Below are 5,629 nucleotides of genomic sequence, written 5' to 3'. Positions count from 1 at the left end.
ACAGAATGAAACACTGCCTGGTCCTGTGCGATCCTGCTGCTACTGTGCCAGTCCATCTCTATGTCACTGACCCTCCACTTTACCAAGCATAATGTCCTTCTCCATGGACAGTTCCCTCCTGATAATATATCCAAAGTATGAGAGACAAAGTCTGTCAATCCTGGCTTCTAAGGAGCATTCTGACTGTACAATACAGATTTGTTTATTTTTCTGGTAGTCCATGGTACTTTAAATATTGTTCTCCAACATTATAACACAAATACATCAATACTTTTATGGTCTTCCTTATTTATTGTCCAACTTTCTTATGCATATGAAGCTATTAGAAATACCATGGCTTGGGTCAATGCACCTTAGTGCTCAAACTGACATTTTTGCTTTTGAGCACTTTAAAGAGGTCTTGAGCAGCAGATTTGCCTAATGCGGTATGTCATTTGATTTCTTGAGTTCTGCTTCCGTGAGTGTTGATAGTGGATCCAAGCAAAATGAAGTTTTTGACAACTTCAGTCTTTTATATGTATGTTATTTATTGGTCCAGTGTTATAGAGTTTTGTTTTCTTTACATTGAGGTGCAACCTATGCTGAAAGCTGTGGTCTTTGATCTTCATCAGTAAGTATTTTAAGTCCTCTTCACTTTAAGCAAGCAAGGTTGTATCATCTGCATATCGCAGGTGGTTAAAGAATCTTCCTCCGCTCCTGATACCATGTTCATTCATCTTCATATAATCCAGCTTCTTAGATTATTTGTTAATCATACAGATTGAATAAATATGGTGAAAGAAGAACATGGGTACTTCAGAAGTATTCTTGATTACAGCCTTCTACTTCCGAACTCAGAGCGATCCACTTTCCTGGCTTTTATGATAATCTTTCTTGGTTTCGAATATAGTCTCACCATTTTATGTATGTTTCTAAAAGAAATACAGTTTAATTTATCCTATGTTTGAACCATGTATAAATTTAATCCTGCTTATAATTCTGTTATGTCTTGCTTTTTGATGGTCTGACTGTAGAACAGTTTTGTTGATTTCTGATATCCCATTTTATTGGTACAACAATTTATTTATCCTTTGTACTGTTGATGAAGACATGGACCACTTTCTATGTTTCACTAATATGAATAATACAGTTATGAACAGTTTGGTTGGGGTATCTATATATATACTTGCATATACATACATTTTTGCAGAGTATCTACTAAAGTAGAACTTCTGGGTCATAGGGTTATACTCTTGTGTAATTTCAAATTTACTAGATGATGCAAAATTGTTTCCTGAAGTGGTTGTACCAAGTTACAGTCCCACCAGCAGCATATCAGATTTTCTGTTACAACACATACTAGCCAACATTCAGTATTTGCAGACCCACATTTTGCTTATCTATAGGTCTGTGGTGTTATCTCATTGAGATTTTAAATGCGTTTCACTGGTCTTTGATAAGGTTGACCATATTGTATACATTTATTGACCATTTTGATATTTGCTTCTAAAGCACATGCTCAAATCTTTCTCTCAGTTTTTGTTTTGTTTTCTGTTGTGTTCTTTCATATTATTTTTTAAGGGTGTTTTAGATATTCTGGGTGCTAATACTTAATTAAGGGGCTTTAGTAGCGTAGTGTTTACGAATCGGGCTGCTAACTTCAGGGTCAGCAGTTTGAGACTACCAGCTGTTCCGTGGGAGAAAGATGAGGCTTTCTGCTCCCGTAAAGATTTACAGCCTTGGAAACCCTGTATAGGGTCACTATGAGTCGGAAACAACTCCTCGGCACATAACCACCACCAATAATACTTCATTGATCATATCTTGCAATACCATTTCCCATTCTAAGACTTGTGTCATTTGATAAAACTTAATTTTACCTTTAATTAACATTAATTCCTATTTTTTATGTAGTCAGAGCCCTGTATCTTTGTGTGTGTGTGGTTAGTGTTTCCTTGTATTTGTTTAAGAAACCTTTGTATATCTTCCCTTTAATGAAGCTATTCTTCTACATCATTTCCTGAAAACTTTATTATTTTGCCTGTGTATGATGCAATGTAGGAACTGAGCCTCCTTTTTTCTTCAACGAATATCTAGTTGTCCCAGCATCATTTATTGAGATGTCCAGCATTTTCATACTGCTCAACAGTTTTACTTTCATAAAGAAGCAAATATCCATATATTTGTGGATTGATTTCAGCTCTTTTAAGGAGTCCCGGTGATGGATGCTGTGGGTTAGGGTTGGGCTGCTAATCACAAGTTCAGAGGTTCAAACCCACCAGCCACTCCCAGAGAGAAAGATGAGACTGTCTGTTCCTGGAAAGATTTAGTCTCAAACTCTCTATATGGGAATTGGGATCAAGTAAATGACAGTGGGTTTGGTTTGGTTTTGGTTCAGTTCCTTTGGTCATTTGTCCATACCTATGCCAGTATCAAGTGTAGCAGCAGTAGTGAGGTTGGCCCAGGATCAGACATTGTTTCATTCTGCTGTGCATGGGGTCGCTATGAGTCGGTTCCTACTCGATGGCACCTGACAACAACAACAAATGCCAGTATCAAGGAGCCTTGGTGTCAATGGCACCGGCAAGGTTAGAAGTTCAAACTCACCAGCTGCTCTAAGGGCGAAAGATGAAACTGTATGGTTCCATAAACAGCCATTGTCTTGGAAACCCAAGAACAGGTCTGTTTTGTTCTGTAGAGTTGTTTTGAGTTGGATTGTTTCAACAGCAGTGGGCAGGTGCAAATACCACACCACAGACACATACAAGCAAACACACACACATACACACTTTAAATTATGAAATTTGTATTTCTAAAATTAGGGACAGAATGATAATCAACACCCCGGTGTAGTGGGTTATACGTGGAGTTGCTAACCAACCGCAAGGCCAGTAATTTGAATAGATGCTCCTTGGGAGAAGAATGAGGCTTTCTACTCCAGTAAAGATTTCTAGCTTCAGAAATGCTATATGAGGTTGCTTTGAGTTGGAACCAACTCAACAGCATGCAACAACAAGAACATACTCATCACTCACCTTCAAGCAGTTTTCCCATTCTGGTTTTAGAAAGTCTCACCCTCAGGCCTTTCATAGTAATTTCCAGATAGCCCATCTTTTGTACAGATAAAGACTGTTGAATAATTAAAATTCCATTAGTACACCTACAGAATTAAACGTAATTTTAAAAATCTAATAAACCCATGACCCATTTTTCTTGATTGTCACTAAAATGTTTTTATTGTTTTTAGTATTCTTGGTTTGTTCCAATGATGATCCAGAAAAAGGTTCAAATTGTATTGGGTTGGTATTTTTCAAAACCATACTGCAAAAACCATGTGGGGATCTTGTCTGACTTCCTCTAACTCCACAAAGAGGAAAGAAAATCAGATTCAAAACCAGCACAAGGTCAATTCCTACGGAATCGGACAAGCTTCCACACTATTACAATCTTCTTGACCCTATTCTGACACCAACCATCCCTTGCACAGCCCTCTCTGAGTCACATCTGGGTTTTGGATAACCCATTGCAATGGTCAGATAAAATTCATAACAGTTCTCACAATTATGCGGTCTATTAGGGAAGTGAGCAGGGTACAATTCAGAATCAGAAAAATCCAGGATGCAGTAGTTCTTCAGTCAGGAATAGCTCTTATCTTCCATACCACAGCCACACCTCACTCTTGAATGTGTCCTCTCAGCCATGTTGCCCTTTGGCCTTTGCCCTGCTCAGGCAAGTGTGACAAAGTTCTATTAGCCATTCTGTGGATGCCAAGAGGGCATATTCTTCAAGCCAGTCTGCTGCCCATAGGCACTCAGCTTTACTCAGTCCATGGGCCTAGAGCCTGCCATTTCTTCTGCCATTGCCTCTGTTGTAGTTTTCTAGGTAGAGATCTCACACTCCATTCATGCTCTTCCTTCTTGATGTTTTGGGATCTTCCATTCCTGCTTCTGAGATGACTCCTTTTAAATCTATTTGGATGGCAAAACTAATCCCAGCCTTAGAATGCTGTACACCTTATTTGGTCCTACCCAGTCACTTGGTGGGAATTCAGATGTTGGACAGAAAAGTCATATCAAGTAAATTCAGGGTACCACACACACTCTTTTTTTTTTTTTTTTTAAATACCTTTTTATTATGAATTGGATAAAGGATTACAGAACAGATCATCAGCTTTACACTTAACAATTCACACACATTTTGTTTCATTTCATTGACTGCAATCCCTCAATCCAATGTTGCTTATCTCACTTCTGCCCTGAATTTCCTATTTCCAGTCTTCCTTATTTCTTAATCCCTCTTAATTTTGTCCTTGGGTAAAAGCTGCCATTTTTTTAAATCTCAAATGGTTGATTATTCTGAGTTGTATGAACCCCACTAGTGTTATTTCCCCCTGTATGGACCTTTGTATTGTTTGTCTGAAAACTAAGCTATAGGAGTAAGTTCATTTCCAGACCTGAAGGGTGACTAAGTGTGATAGTCTGTAAAGAGCAGTTGGTAGTGATAGCCAGGCACCATCTATTTGTTCTGGTCTTAGGTCATGTTTGCATGGTCTTTTAGTCCACTGGGCTCATTGTCTCCATGTATGTTTGATTTTCATCACTCTTCTTTCCTCCAGATAGGGAGAGACCATTCTTTGTTCCAGACAGGGAGAGCCTGAAGATAACTGCTCATGAGCTTTTAAGACCCTACTCATTACTCACCAAAACAGGATGTAGAATATTGTCTTCATGGACTAGGTGATGCCAATTGGCGTTAGTGTTCTCCAAGACTAGGGTCCTGAGCTGCAGACCCAGCAACTCATTCTCTCAAGGTGTTTGGTTCTATCTAAGAAGTTTTCATCAATTTGTCCCCTGTATTCGTCACCACATTCAAGGATATAGTTGTAGCAAATGTTCTTAATCAAACCTTTGTATATTTGTGGGTGTGCTCTCACACCTGTTCAAGCTATGTATGTGTGTATATCCATGTATCTACTCATAGATCACTGTTATTGCAAGACTGTGTATATGACAATATTTGTCTGTTGCCTTTAACTCTTGCTCACTTTCCAGTATCTTCACCTGCCTCCCTCATTTTTTGCCAACCCAGTCTCCTTTTCAGTGTATATTGCTTTTCCCTTTACGCAAATAGCATGTGTATTCTTTTTTCCCAAGTCTGAAACAGTCTGTTTTGTCTTGAATTATATTTGACTTCCTTTCCATTTGGAGGCTCTGTAACTACTAGTCCGTCTTTTTGCTTTGTAATTGTCTTCATTATAAATTGATAATGCTGGTTCCCTATTTTCAACCTTGTAGGTATGTTTTACTTTGGAGGTTTCTATATCTGGGTTGACTTCTGGGTGTTGTTATTTACATTAGTTTCAGGATTTTTGTCTATTTTTGTTGGTTCTCTGAAGACTATTTCTTGTAGGATTGGTGTGGGTTTTACAAATTCCTTTAATTTCTGTGCATTTGGAAATGCCCTTAATATGCCATTATATTTCAGGGACACTTTAGCTTGGTATATAATTCTTGGTTGACATTTTTTTTTTTTTTCTTTCAGAGTTTTATATTTGTCATTCCATTGCCTTCTTGCTTGCATGGTTTCTGCTGTGAAATCAGAATTTAGTATTATTGGGTCTCCTTTGTAGGTAACTTTTCATTTTTCCCAA

This window comes from Chrysochloris asiatica, unplaced genomic scaffold, assembly GCF_000296735.1.
Source record: "Chrysochloris asiatica unplaced genomic scaffold, ChrAsi1.0 scaffold00037, whole genome shotgun sequence".
Classification (NCBI taxonomy): Eukaryota; Metazoa; Chordata; class Mammalia; order Afrosoricida; family Chrysochloridae; genus Chrysochloris; species Chrysochloris asiatica.
The sequence above is the reverse complement of the archived record's forward strand: the minus strand, read 5'-3'. Positions refer to the sequence as shown.